Below are 16,101 nucleotides of genomic sequence, written 5' to 3' on the forward strand. Positions count from 1 at the left end.
CGTAAATGCGAATTCCTAACTATATATGGTCTATAACCCATGGTTTTTTCAGTGAATTTTCAAGGTTTTGTAAATGCTAATTCTTAACTATATAAGGTCTATAACCTATGGTTTTTTCAGTGAATTTTCAAGGTTTTGTAAATGCTAATTCCTAACTATATATGGTCTATAGCCTATGGTTTTTTCAGTGAATATATATATATACATACATATATAAACATATATCATCTGTATATCTATATAAATACAAACATAAATGCATGCATACATATACTTATATGCATACAGATGCATGTTATTTACATGAAAGTTGAAAAAACACTAATAAAAGCAAAGCTAAAAAGCCACCTCATTACAAACAGAATTGCTTTAACTTAAACGAGGGCGAGATCTATTGCATTTTCAATGCTTGTTTACTTTGGTTCCATCAAGAAGGCATTCAGATGTGTCACACATTTGCCATAAATTCTGAATGTTAGCACTCTAGTTGCACATTAGATCACTGTAGTAAAGCTACTGCTCACCAGGGACGTCTGCTGCTGGTATTCAAAGTGCATGTTTCAGTCTGCATGTCAGAATTTTTTTAATGAAATAGAAGAGGATTTGAGAAGTCACTCAAAATGATCCCTAATTTTTCTTTCTGAAGCACTAATCATACTTTCTATGGCAAAATTAACCCCCTCATGTTGTTCCTTTTTAAATTGAGTGTTTTCAGACTTACCACTTCATTCCAATCAAGATGGCTTCTGGTGTGCCATACTTTTGTCATAAGTAAGACTGTTAGCGCTCTAGTTGTTCTTTAGAACACTCTGGGACATTCTGTCATTGGGCTATACTTGGGGTACATCTGGGTGATATTTGGGCTACATTTAGGCTCTTTTGTCTCTGGTGGCCATCTTGGGAGACTGTATGTCAGAATTTTTTAATGAAATTGAAGAGGGTTTGAGAAGTCACTCAAAATGTGCCCTAATTTTTCTTTCTGCAGCACTAATCATAATACATATGGCAAAATATACCCCCTCATTTTGTTCCTTTTTAAATTAAATGTTTTAAGAGTTACCACTTTATTCCAATCAAGATGGCTTCAGGTGTGCCATACCTTTGTAATAAGTAGGACTGTTAGCGCTCTAGTTGTTCTTTAGAACACTCTGGGACATTCTGTCATTGGGCTATACTTGGGCTACATCTGGGTGATATTTGGGCTACATTTGGGCTCTTTTGTCTCTGGTGGCCATTTTGGGAGACTGTATGTCAGAATTTTTTAATGAAATAGAAGAGGATCTGAAAAGTCACTCAAAATGTGCCCTAATTTTTCTTTCTGCAGCACTAATAATACCTTCTATTGCATAATATACCCCCTCATTTTGTTCCTTTTTAAATTAAATGTTTTAAGAGTTACCACTTTATTCCCATCACGATGGCTCCAGGTGTGCTATACCTTTGTAATAAGTAGGACTGTTAGCGCTCTAGTTGTTCTTTAGAACACTCTGGGACATTCTGTCATTGGGCCATACTTGGGCTACATCTGGGTGATATTTGGGCTACATTTGGGCTCTTTTGTCTCTGGTGGCCATTTTGGGAGACTGCATGTCAGAATGTTTTAATGAAATAGAAAAGGTTTTGAGAAGTCACTCAAAATGTGCCCTAATTTTTCATTCTGCAGCACTAATCATACTTTCTATGGCAAAATATACCCCCTCATGTTGTTTCTTTTTAAATTAAATGTTTTAAGAGTTACCACTTTATTCCAATCAAGATGGCTTCAGGTGTGCCATACCTTTGTAATAAGTAGGACTGTTAGCGCTCTAGTTGTTCTTTAGAACACTCTGGGACATTCTGTCATTGGGCTATACTTGGGCTACATCTGGGTGATATTTGGGCTACCTTTGGGCTCTTTTGTCTCTGGTGGCCATTTTGGGAGACTGCATGTCAGAATGTTTTAATGAAATAGAAAAGGATTTGAGAAGTCACTCAAAATGTGCCCTAATTTTTCATTCTGCAGCACTAATCATAATTTCTATGGCAAAATATACCCCCTCATGTTGTTTCTTTTTAAATTAAATGTTTTAAGAGTCACCACTTTATTCCAATCAAGATGGCTTCAGGTGTGCCATACCTTTGTAATAAGTAGGACTGTTAGCGCTCTAGATGTTCTTTAGAACACTCTAGGAGGCTGCAGTAGAACACAAAGGAATCAACTGACAGTCTCTGTCCTTGTTGGATGTACATGTTTTACTGAGAATGTCAGACTTCATTTTCACATGACTGAGAAAGATAATGTGAATTTACAGAAAATATGCTTTCAGTTTAGCTTATAGATCCCCTTCCAAACCACTGTGGGAAAATCATGAGATATTAGTTTTCTTTCAAACAATATTCATGATATCACAGCAGAAGGTTTTTTCACATGGTAAAATCACCTTAGAACTCACCACAATTCCTAAAACGAGTATGGTACCATCAACAAATGATTTATAATGTAACTAAAGTCCTAAAACCCTCTATTAACTACAATGCTTTTTAATGAGGTGCTATCATGTATATTGGTCCCAAGATGGCTGCCAACACTTCTTGGATGAAGTGCTGACAGCCAATCAGATCAGATGTGTGGTTAGGCTCCGCCCAGATATATATCTTTTTTTGAACCTAAATTACTCAAAATCCACTGGAGCACATATATTGAGACCTAGCAAAGGCACATCGGGCTAACAGTCCCTACAATTTTGCCAAGTTTCGTGCAAATCCATTCAGCCGTTCGAGCTAAAAGTGAGGCCAACCGCCCTATGGAAATTAACATGGGAAAAACGCGTTTTGGGACCCCCCCTTTTTTCTCGGCCCCCCCTTGATTAAACCCCCCCAAATTGTCAGGGGCTGCTCAGAAACAAAATGTTCCATTTTCCTGAAAATTTCAGCCAATTCTGTCCACAAACGCCAAAGTTATTAGACATAAAATTTTCAAAAATCCCATAGAGAAAAAATCCTAACTATACATACCTACTGGCGACCGCCAGTAGGTAGTATATATATATATATATATATATATATATATATATATATATATATATATATATATATATATATATATATATATATATATATATATATATATATATATATATCCTTTTGCTGCTATCAAAATTTGCTACTTTGCACATGACAGTCGATATGTTTACATTTCCCTATCATTAGCTTTTGCTTGGAAATTTAAACTGTTTGTACCATCTTTCATTTTGACGGGTTAGTAATGTAGCTAGTAGATCACTTCCATTGTGATGTACTGAGTATTTTCACTTTAAGAATTCATTCCTGAATCTTAGTTCCTTGATTTAACCAGCTATTAACATTTTTCTGTGCTACAATGTCATTACTTTCATCATGTGGATTTAACCTGTGACTGTTGTTCTATGTGTGCTGTTTATATTTGACATTTGCAGCAAAAGTCTTTTCTCTCTGTTGTTACTCACGTGACACTGGAGGTTACCACCAGGGGGTGGTAACAGAGTGTTAGCATACTGATAAAAGGCTTGTGATTGTTCATTTAGTTGCAGCGTGAACAAGGGCACTTGTGCTCGAAACGCGTCGCTGATTTTGGTTCTGTGGAACTAAAGTATATAACAACATTTGCTGACTTGGTGGTCCGTATCCTTTTTGTTGTTGGCGTGGAGGCTGTGACCACGAGCGCAGAGCAGACAGAGGAGCAACTTTGTGCTCTCATATATATATATATATATATATATTCCTGCTTACTTGTAGACTTTAGGTGGAATGAAATTATACACCATATTGTTAGTCAAAATGTTCACCAAGAGGTTAATAGTTTGAATCCTCCAGTAAAGTCTCTGTACAGTTATGAGTAGAGGATAATTCAAAAGAAAATACTCCAAAAATCTAGCTTAGGAAAAGAACAGAGTCTTTTATAATCCTGCGTCCCTCGCAACCAGCTTCCCAATGACCAACTTAGGAAGCTGCTCAGAGCTAGGAGATAGCGTTCACCGGCAACAGTGAAAAGTCGTGATGTATCCCGTGATTAGTAGAGGAACAAAATGCGTAATCACACCAAAAGGATACAATGCTGCAACTTAGGACGCTGAATAGCTGCACTCACGAGGAAAACAAACAGAATACCTCACCAGAGCTGACGGTGCTGAAATACGCAAGATAGCACCTCACAGGAGCATGAACAGGAAGTCTCTGTAGAAGGCAATACGGAGTCAACAGGATACGAACAGGAAAATTAGGTTTTCTGTGGAACGCTGCAAACTCAGTCCAACCGGCGGGAAACTTCAGTTGAGGGGCGCCGTTAATCTGACGAGTGTGCTTCTTACAGCTGAGCAGTCAGATGAGGGCAAAATACACTAAAGTGCTAACCAACATGTGAAGCAGCGCAGCCATGTTGGAATAAATAACTAACGCGAACAATCCCCAACTAAGCATTAGCATGTCCCTGCGCCATCAATTGTCTCCAATTACTGGGGGAATGCAACAAAGTGTAGACCTGCTTTAATTTTAAGGTGGGACCAGATAGCTTAGGCTGATGGGGTATTAGACCAAGGAAATGGGTTAGAGATGCAATTGACCCCTGAAAGGAATGATAAAGGGTCTTACAGAACCCATGATACATAAGTGGGAAGTCTTCTTACCATGCCTGTTGTTTGCCTACATGGAGGTACCGCAGAAATCTTTAGGGTTCAGTCCCCTTGAATTGCTGTATGGGTACCCTGTGAGAGGGCCTCTTAGTCTGGTGAAGGAGGGCTGGGAGAACACTCCTGCTAAGACCCCCCCCAAGATGTATTCAGCTGTATGCTGGCCTTCAAGAACCAGATTCAGCACTTCAGGAAGTTCACTCACGTGAACCTGGAGCCAGCCAGAGGGAGATGAAATGATTGTACGACCCGAATGCCACTCTAGTTGAGTTTCACCCTGGCAAAAAAGTGTCGGTGAAGGCACCAGTGGAACCCTATGGGCTCCAAAACAAGTAAACTAGGCCATTTTAGGTGGCGGAGCGCAAAAGTGAAGTAACCTACTTGGTGAAATGGCAGACTCCTAGGAACGCTTTGAGGGTCCTGTACATGAAACATCTCAAACCTCATTTTGAGATGTCTGATGTGACAATGCTCCTAGCTACAGATGACAGGATGGAATATGAGAGCGAGTCCCTTCCTGACCACCTGTCTGCCAAGGAACATGAGGGGTTCACTGGATGGTGTGAACCTCTCTCCCACCCTGACCCAGGAGCAGCAGTAGGACTGTTGCCAGGTGCAGGGAGAGTTCCCCTCCCTGTTCTCCCTAAACTCCAGGAATCACCAAATGGTGTGTCTATGGTGTAGTCATTGGGTACAGCATATCTGTAAAACACAAAATGTACAGGGTAACTGACAAATACCAGGGTCAGCATTAAGGAAGAGGTTTCAAGAAGTTGGCATTAGGGGTAATAAAGCCCACCAGCAGCCTCAGGGATATCCCATTTATCTTGGTTCCAAAAACTGCTGCACCCGGTGCCAATTCTTAAATCAGGTTCTGTGTGGACTACAGTGGCCTCAATGCCATCACAAGGACTGACGAGCACCCCATCCCCAGAGCTGATGAGCGCGTTGATAGGGTGTGAGCTGCCCTGTGTCATGGGTTCCTTGTCAATCACCAGTTAATCTCCTAATGGTACATCAGATGTAGTAAAGATCAGCTTGGTAAACCGTAAGGCATTCATGGGAGCAGTGTATCAGATGTTGATTATGTTATTCTCACTCTTTTGTTGGTAGCAATGCTTGTTGCTTTGTTGGTAGCAATGCTTGCAATACTTATTGCCTTGTTGGTAGCAATGCTTGTTATTTGGAGAAGGAGTTTACTAGGAGAACCTTCTCGCTCTCACGCTCTAACTGCTCGCAGCGCTACACGTGAGAGGCAGAGCACACGCCCTAACCTCAGCCTATAAATACAGCGCTGCTACTTAAGGAAACGCTTCGCTTCCTAGCACTATTCTTCACGAGCGTTCCTGAGCCAAGCAGCCACTGAGATCTCCCTTCAGCTTCTCATCTCCCCACCTCCGCCTTGTGCCTCCACCCGATTTCCCTCCCGCTTCCTCCTCCTTACCTGGGAACTTGTAACCCGTCTTCATTCTCGTGCAGAGGACGACTGTCACCGGCAAGGCCAGAAGAGTTTCCGGTGCAATCCTCCAGGCAAGCCCTTTCAGCATTTCCGGTGGTGTCACCGGCCTTTGTTCCGACGGCCCTGTTGAAAACAAGTAAGGATTATTGTTCAAGTTCAAACAACCATTGTCAAAGACAAATCTAGTTGCCGCTTTTAATCAGAGACTAGAGACTTCGTAGCTGAATCAAAAAGCATTGATACCTGCAAACTGTGACTCTACATTTTTATTGACTTTGTGAAGAACTACAAACGTTGATACCTGCACATTTGTTACTTTTCTTTTCCTTTATTTTATTGTTACTGGTGAGAAGTAAACCACGGAAGTTCAAGAGGACTAGATAATAACGAAGCATTGATAAAAGCAAATCTGTTATCCAAGGTTACATTGAGATAACGCTTCAGTTTGATTTTGAGTAAATTATCCACTGGTGGTTAGAATATCAAGATTGCAGAGAATCTTGTTGCTGTTTTGTGTTTATTTATTTTTCAGGATCCTTCTGAGGCAACCAACATGTCTTTGCCAGGTATGCAAGGTGTTTTTCGTTGTAGTGTTTCTAAACACCTCACTAACCCTGTTAACTAATTCTAGTTTTTATGAACGCAGTTTTAGTTCGGGCCACTTGATTTTGATTACTTTTACATTGCCTTTCAAGGTTTGAATTCATCACAGTCAATCCAGGCAAAGGAGTGTCAGAAAGGGCTTCTTAAATGATTGGTATGTACTAATGTATCCCCTGTTCTGAGTTAAATTGAGTAAAAGGATAGTAGTGTCACAGAACTGATTATTGAATCAATTCCTGAAGGTGTTAACAAGAAGTCCAGAACACTGGTTCGGAAGACTCAAGTGTTTGTTAACTTGTTTCTCAATTCACTTCCCCTTTCCCTTGTGGGTAAATCAATCACGTAAGAGTTTCCTGCCTTGCGGGTTGGTTGACTCATAGGGGGAGTTGGGAGCGTGCATCATCAAGAAGGAAACCTCAGGAACCTCGTGAGAGAACGCTGACACCCTGTACCTCAGTACGTTTGATATAACGTCTGGGTACTGGCATATTGCCTTGACTAGGTCTGTATTTTCAATGCCAGAGGGGCACTACCAGTTCTGTGTCTTGCTCTTTGGGTTGAAGAATGCCCCTGCCACATTCAAGAGACTGGTCAACCAGGTACTGTCCAGGCTGGAGGAATTCAGCGCTGCATATCTGGATGACATTGCTGTGTTTAGCTCCAGCTAGGAGGAACACTTGCAATACCTCTGCAAAGTATTGAAGGCTTTGCAGAAGGCAGGCCTCACTATCAAGGCCAGTAATGGCCAGATAGGGCAGGGATCCGTGGTGTGCTTACAGCACCAGGTAGGAAGTGGCCAGGTGGTGGCCTTACAACCTAAAAGCAACACCATTCTGGCTTGGAAGCCCCCCACAAGACACCGACAGGGATGAGAGCCTGTTTAGGTCAGACTGGGTACTACAGATGGTTTGGCAAGGGGTATGGCACCATTGTTGTCCCCTTGACAGAGCTGACTTTAAGGAAGCAGCCAAGAAAAGTGGACCTCTTTTGATGCCCTGAAATCTGCCATCTGCATGTGCAAGACGCCCATGCTCAAGGCACACAACTTCTCCAAGAATTTGTTGTGCAGACAGATGCTTCAGAGCATGGGGTGGTAGCAGTACTCTCACAGTTGAACGAGACCTTGGACCAATCCGTAGCTTTCACCAGTAGGAGGTTACTTCACAGGGAACAGAGGTGAACTGCAATTGAAAGCAAAGCTTTTGCTTTGGTCTTGCACTGAAGAAGATAAGATCCTTCTTGTTTGGGACTCACTTCCGGGTTCAGACAAACTACAGGCCCTTCAGATCGTTGATGTAAATGAGGGGTGAAAATCCAAAACTGTTCAGGTGGTCCATCTCCCTACAGGGAATGGGCTTTACAGTGGAACACTGCCCTGGTACAGAACAGATCAATGCTGATGGGCTGTCCAGATTCTTCCACCTTAGTGATGAGAACTCCTAGGGGGAGGGTAGTTCTACCCACTTTTCAGCTTGAGGGGACACGTGTTCGAGTTGACATATTTGACATGGTTTCCCTTTGCTTTTTGCCTCTGCCTCCTGTATTTTTGATGCTGTGCTGGGTTTCCTTTTTTTTTTACATACTTTATTGAAAAAGGGCACTGCTGATCAGTATCACAGTGCAAGTGTTCCCTATCTATGTAAATTGTTATTACAATTGGATCTCCCTGATTGGCATATTTGATTTACTGGTAAGTCCCTAGTAAAGTGCACTGAGTGTGCCGGGGCCTGTAAATCAAAACCTACTAGTGGATCTGCAGCACTGATTGTGCCAACCACATGAGGAGCTCTGAAAATGTATCTTAAACCTGCCACTGTAGTGTCTGTGCACAGTTATAAATTGCCAGGTCGATTTGGCAAGTGCACCCACTTGCCAGGCCCTAAACTCCCCTTTTCCTACATGTAAGACACCCCTCGGTTAGTCCCAAGTTACCCCCATGAGCAAGGTGTAGTGTATGTGAAAGGTAGAACATATACTGGTGTGTGTGACATGTCCTGATAGTAAAATACTGCCACTTTTGTTTTTCACTATTGACAGGCTATTTTTCCCATTGGAAAGCATGAGAGATACTTTGTAACATCTTATAGGTATGACTTCTCATTGAGAAAATATAAAGAAATTAAGTTAAGGTTCTCTGAACTCAGAATTTAATAACACATCTTTTAGTAAACATGGTTTTCATAGTGAGTGTTTGAAAATGCCACTTTTAGAAAGAAGGCATTTTCTTGTTTAACCATTCAGTGTGCCTCTTCCTGTTAGTGGATTGACTATCTGGTTTTGGAGTGACAGGGGATGTGCATTCAGTGTAGACAGCCACTGGGGGGTTTGAGGTTTGCCTGTCCCTTCTTGGGTGACTCAGAGCTGAGCTGGATAGACATTGGCTGCATTTTGAGTAGTTGGAGGAGTTTTCCTTGCACCTGAATAGGGCCTGTCTCCCTTACACAATGATGTGTCCACCCCATGTGATCACACCGCACCAGTGAGAAATTAACTGGTTTGGACGGTGGAGAAGTGTGGCTCACTGGTTAGAGCAGGCAGACCCTGAAGCAGAGGTCAGACCCGGGACCAGGGTTCAATTCCCGATGCGGCAGTGTCTTGAGCTCAAATGTCCACGGACTCGATAATTCTTGCTTCGGTGCCTGACCTAATCATGGGTTCACACTCTGCAACTCTGGGCATTAAGCTTGCTTAATCTCCACAACGGCCCACCCGCGGCGGGATGCCTGGCTTTCACCTTGGGGATGCCTGTTAGGGGCTATCTCACAGGGAAAAGCCAGGACGGGTTCCCAAGGCAAGCGCCGAGATGCCTCTGGGTAGTAGAGCGCTATATAAGAACATACAAAAAAAAAAAGTAGTGGACCTTAAACCCCAGAACTTTAGATCACTTTGGGACTCAAGAGGAACCCTTGCCAAGGAGAAGAGCTGGAGAGCTGTGAGGAGAAATATTCCCCTTTTAGCTGTGTGCTGTGTGGGGTTGGCCTGCAGTTGCTGCTTCTGTCAAGGATAGGACAAAACCTGGAACTTTGCTGAGAAACCTGCTTGAAGAAGAATCTCCAAGGGCCTGTGTGTGCTGGCCTCCTGTTCTAAAGTCTCAGGGATGCACATACGTCACCTCCTGCTCCCCTGAACTCTACTGCTAAGAGTTTGAACCTGCCAGGAGGTGCCTATTCCAGTTTTGGGTCGCTGGAGTTGTTCCTGCTGTGGGAGCTGAAAGAAACCTAAGAAAAGCAAGAAAAGAAATCTCCGACGCAGTCAGCGATGCCGCCGTGACGCCCCATCCTGCACTAAGGCACGGGCACTGCTCATGAAGTGCACAAAGCACCGCCCGACCTGCAATGCAGCTTCAACGCCCTTTGATACTGCCGACGCCTTTAGTTATCGCATTGCTGATATCAGCGCTTGCACAGACTCTGTCATTGCCAGCGCCTGTATCAATCAATCAATCAATCAATCAATCAATCAAGCATTTGTAAAGCGCCTTATATACCCGTGAGGGTCTCAAGACGCTGGGGGGGGGGGACACTGCTGATCAAAGAGCCAGGTCTTGAGAAGTCGTCTGAAGGCCAGCATGTCCTGGGTCTGTCGTAGGTTGGTAGGGAGAGTGTTCCAGGTCTTGGCCGTGAGGTAGGAGAAGGATCCTGTTACTGCAGCACCGATAACCACCGAGGGTGACTACACGAATTTGCTGACTTCGCATCGCCTCACCGGACCCGACACCTCACCACCGATGCAACCAACATCCCCTGTCTCGGATTTGTCACGTGGTCTCCTCGTGGACATGGGCCTCGCCTCCCTGATGGCAGCCAGGGAGCCGGCCTCGACCTCAACACCGACGTCGCATCTCCACGAATCCGTGCATCATCATAGACTTTGTTTTCCAAGGTACTCTTTGTTTGGGGCTTCCTGTATACAGTTGTAATCAAATGAGTCAGTATTTCTCAAATTATAAAACAAATAAGCTGGAGTGTGTTAATATGAGGAATAGTGTTTTTCTGAACCCCTTTCACATTCTTTACACTTAACAGAGGTTTCAGTGGCGAGATTAAGGTTCTAAAGTGAAACATCCTACTCACTGTTAGCAAAGATGTGTCAAAAGAAATGTGTTACTCTCAAAATCTTATGGACTAAGTTTTTACCTTGTGTAGAGGTGTTGGAAGTTAAAGTGTATGCTATGAAATGTACTTCACCTGCTTTGTTACTTAGAACTGTGTATAGTATATTTTGGATGCGCTTGATGAGTTTGTCATGCAACATAATTTAACCATATCAGGTATGAATTATAAAACTCCTGATTAAATGTGCTGTATTGATTTTGCAAATGTTTGTAGGAGGCCCATTCACAGATTTCATGGCATGCTTCAATTTATGTGTCAAAAAAGAAAAGATGTACTGGTTGAGGACGTGAAATGTTTTTTAGGAGAAAGGAATAACAAGTTAGTGGTGCACTGTACACAAATAAGTTTATGTGGGTGAAATTTGTAGAAAAGTTTAGAGAATATAGTAACGAATATCTGTTATCATTTATTGACCAGTATGTAACTTACGGGCACATGCATCAAGGATTTTTGCATTCGCAAACGGTGCGAATCGCAAAAATTGTCCGTTTGTGAATGCAAATCCCTTTTTTGGGATGCATTAACCTTTTTGCTTTTTCGCAATTTAAGAAATCGCAATTTATTTGCAATTTCTTAAATTGCGGGTGCATTTAAGAAATCGCAATTTTGCGATTTCTTAAATGCAATTCATGATTTTTTTAAAATTGCAAAATCGCAAATAGGAAGTGGGAAATTACCATGAAGTCAACCTTCATGGTAATTTGCGAAAACTTTCAAAAATGCACAAAAGTGCATTTTTGAGAGTTTCATTTTACACACACACATGCCCTTGGGGCATGTGTGTGTGAAAAAAGTACTTAAAGGTAGATTTCAGGGGTGCAGGGGGGGTCCTTTGGACCCCCCCTGCACCCTTGAAATTGCATTCTAATTTTGCGATTCCTTAATTGCGATTCGCAAAAAGAGAACGCCTTCACATTCATTCCTATGAGCCTCTAGGCCCATAGGAATCAATGGAAAGGGATTCCTTAATTGCGATTCGCAAATTGTGAATCGCAATTAAGGAAAATTAAGAAATCGCAAAAAAGATTGCGATTTCTTGAGTTTTTTAGGAGAAAGGAATAACAAGTTAGTGGTGCACTGTACACAAATAAGTGTATGTGGGTGAAATTTGTAGAAAAGTTTAGAGAATATAGTAACGAATCGCTGTTATCATTTATTGACCAGTATGTAACTTACGGGCACATGCTTCAAGGGTTTTTGCATTCGCAAACGGTGCGAATCATTAAAAATCGTCCGTTTGCGAATGCAAATCCCTTTTTTGGGATGCATTAACCTTTTTGTTTTTTCGCAATTTAAGAAATCGCAATTTATTTGCAATTTCTTAAATTGTGGTTGCATTTAAGAAATCGCAATTTTGCAATTTCTTAAATGCAATGCATGATTTTTTTAAAATTGCAAAATCGCAAATAGGAAGTGGGAAATTACCATGAAGTCAACCTTCATGGTAATTTGTGAAAACTTTCAAAAATGCACAAAAGTGCATTTTTGAGAGTTTCATTTTACACACACACATGCCCTTGGGGCATGAGTGTGTAAAAAAAGTACTTAAAGGTACATTTCAGGGGTGCAGGGGGGGTCCTTTGGACGCCCCCTGCAAACTTGAAATTGCATTCTCATTTTGCGATTCCTTAATTGTGATTCGCAAAATGAGAATGCCTTTACATTCATCCTATGGGCCTCTAGGCCCATAGGAATCAATGGAAAGGGATTCCTTAATTGCGATTCGCAAATTGTGAATCGCAATTAAGGACAATTAAGAAATCGCAAAAAAAATTGCGATTTCTTGATGCATGGCAGTTTGCGAATTCTTAATTGCGATTCCTTAATTTTCGCAATTAAGAATTCGCAAATGGGATCATTGATGCATGTGGCCGTTAATTTCTTGGTGATTTTGTCTTTTTATAGGATTGAAATGGAAAACAGAGATTCTTGAAAGGAAAACTACCATGTGACAAAATATATGGAGGAGAAAAACTGAACTTGTTCACTTTTCAAGAAACAGGAACAATGTTTTTATATTTTAGAACAGGGTAGAACTAAAACATGAAACTTGGAAAAGAAAGTACAAAATTCAACAGTATCTCCTTCAAACCAAACAGGAGACAAAAGTGAAAAAATAAGGAGTAGCACTGCCCCTTTTGCTGTGTGCTTTGTTGGGTTGGCCTTCAGTTGCTGATTCTGTCAAGGATAGGACAAAAACTGGAACTATGCTGAGAAACCTGCTTGAAGAAGAATCTCCAAGGGCCTGTGTGTGCTGGCCGCCTGTTCTAAAGTCTCAGGGACACAAAGACTTCACCCCAGCTCCCTTGAACTCTGCTGCTAAGAGTTCTGAGCTACCAGGAGGTACCTGTTCCAGTTGTGGGCCTCTGGAGTTGTTCCTGCTTTTGGGAGCTTTAAGACACCTAAGAAAAGCTAGAAAAGAAATCTCCGACGCAGTCAGCGATGCAGTCGTGACACCACGTCCTGCACTAGGGCAAGGGCACTGCTCATGAGGTGCACGATGCACCGCCCGGCCTTCACCGAAGCTTCAACGCCCTTCGATAATGCTGATGCCTTCAGTTATCGCATTGCTGATGCCAGCGCTCGCACAGACTCCGTCATTGCCAGCGCCTGTATCCTGTTATTGCTGCACCGATAACCACCGACGGTGAATCCACGAACTTGCCGACTTTGCATCGTCTTACCAGAACCGAAGCCTCACCACCCATGCAACCAACATCCCCTGTCTTGGATTCGACAAGTGGCCTCCTCACAGACATAATGCCTCTCCTCCCTGACGGCAGCCAGGGAGCCAGCCTTGACCTCAGCACCGACATCTCATCTCCACGAAGCTGTGCATTATCATCAATTTCGTTTTCCAAGGTACTGTTTGTTTGGGGGTTCGTGTGCCTCTGTGCCCGACGCCAGGCACCTCGAGGTCGGCACATAACATTTTATTTATTGCTGTCTTAACGTCGTAATACCCCCAGGTGGAGCTCTTTGTTTTCTACAAGCTTTATTTTGGAAACAACTGTTTTTAAGTCTTATTTTCCTACATGTATGTTGGATTGTTGTCATTTTGGACTTGTTGAGTTTAGATAAAGATACTTTATTTTTCTAAACTGTGTAATGTCCATTTGTTGTGTTTTCACTATATTGCTGTGTGTTTTGAGTACACATTCTTTACACATTGCCTTTGGGATAAGTCTGTCTGCTCGTGCCAAGCTACACAGGGGGTGGGCAGGGGTTATCTAAAGTGTGCTTCCCCCTTACCCTGACTAGAAGCAAGGGTCGCTACTTGGACAAAGATATCTACCTATGCCAACTGGAGACCCCCAGTTCGAACAGGTGGTGTAGAGGTAAAAAAAAAAAAGAGAGGTTGGGGTGCTACCCTGAGCAATTACCAGTGGTTAGACTATTTTGAAGCATTCCATCAATCACTTTTTATGTGTTTGTTGGGGACATAATGTTAACACTTTTAGCTTCTGCATAGCGTAGGCTATTGGTATCAATGATGAAAAAAATCCTAGGTGTTCTTCGATGGTCGGAGGGTGCTTTGATGGATGGTGTTTTTCTTCTTTCCACATTAGCTCACTTCAGCCACCAGTCCTAATATGTTCTGGTATGAGCAGCAGATGAGGTGCTGAATCTTAACATCTGTCATGCAGGAGGGAAGGTTGAATATGTTTCGTGCTCCAGTATAATTTTTCATACCGTATTTGGGTGTTGAGCTTGTGACCTCTCTAAACGCTACAGAGAGAGGAGACTACATTTAACTGGGGTATTGGAGCTCTAAACTGTGGGTGAAAATGGGGTACCTAAAGCTCACTTAATAAGGCTATGTGCCTCCCTGAGGTTTACCTTCGTTAATGTGAGAGCTCTCAGTGGGAGTGTAGCCCGAGCAGAGAGGTTTATGCTCCCGTGGGTGTACCCTGTACACTCGCAGCTAGAACAAAGAGCGCTTAGACGCCTCTGGGCATTAATGCGCTATAAATAAAATTAACATAACATAAATCGTTTGGCCAGTGAGTTCCATATACGATTTTGTTGAGTTATATTTGCATTTTGTATCAATTAATTTCTAATATTCTCTGATGTTTCTAATAAAAAAGGAGGATAACTTCAGTTGGCAAAAATGTAATGCTGTAAAAATGTTTAGCACTTCCATCATAATTACTCCGTAATGTAATACTGATTTACGTGTAACTGTCTACAGGGTTTGGTGACGATTTCCCATTTTACCGTGAAAGCGTTTAATTGTTAAGCATTTTATTTTTCTACCACTATTTGCCAGTTTAGCAGTACATTTTGAAGCTGTGTACAAAGTCATAAATCTTAAAGAGAAGCTTGACCGTAGAGAAATTCCAAAAGACCCCTTTAGAACAGCACACCGAAAAGGCTTCAAACACATTTCATATTATTTTTTCGATCCAAACCCTGGCACTGGCTCATTCACGAAATGTTGGGTAGGAGAGATTAGAAACCTATGTTTTGTACGTTTCCTGAGATGAATGGGCTGCCGCAATGCTTCATTTGATTGTCAGTCACTCTGGGAACGACCTAATAATGTGCACAACATATCGTGTTCATGCGGCAGTGAAGAATTTGTGGCTTATACCAACAGCGAAATTACGAGAGGGGTTTGGATATGGACCATGCCTCTTTTGAAATCGAGAGTTCCGTCATATTTATTCCTGCATCAAAGGGGCGTTTTGTAGAAATGATGTTGCTGCTACCTGATTGTCCAGTTTCAATTGTATCTTTATGTTTACAAAATGTGAACCAAAAAGCAGTGCTACCGCATCCCCCTTGTCCAATGACAGTTGGTTTGGGTGTCTGTGTGATCTTTCAAAAATAGATTGCATAGCCCCAGGGAGCACGGCAAAAATCTAAAAATAGCAGCGCGGCTGACAACGCGCTCCGTGCTCTTGGCGCTCCGCAGGGTCAACTGCAGAAATGGGGGTTTCCTTCAAGGACAGGCAGGGAAAAATTGCAACACTGAAATCAATACTACCGGGCTTTGGCTCATTTAGTCGCTGTCACGCAGGAGCTGCGCATATTGTGGCGAAAATATAAAAAGCACATATGGAGAAGACCACTGTTCTCAGAAATAATTTGACTTCTCATACGAGTTAAAATTTGATAGGGTTTGCATGTCTTCCATTATACATTTCTCTGCTTTTAATTGAGGCGTGGTTGTTTGCTCCATTACTGAATTAAAACGTGGTTTGCCCCGTATTATGACAAGGCACTTTCTGCTGTGCTTGCTGTAGCAATTCGACTGCAGTACGGAATATTACAG

Source organism: Lissotriton vulgaris, chromosome 1_1 (genome assembly GCF_964263255.1).
Source record: "Lissotriton vulgaris chromosome 1_1, aLisVul1.2, whole genome shotgun sequence".
NCBI classification, from domain to species: domain Eukaryota; kingdom Metazoa; phylum Chordata; class Amphibia; order Caudata; family Salamandridae; genus Lissotriton; species Lissotriton vulgaris.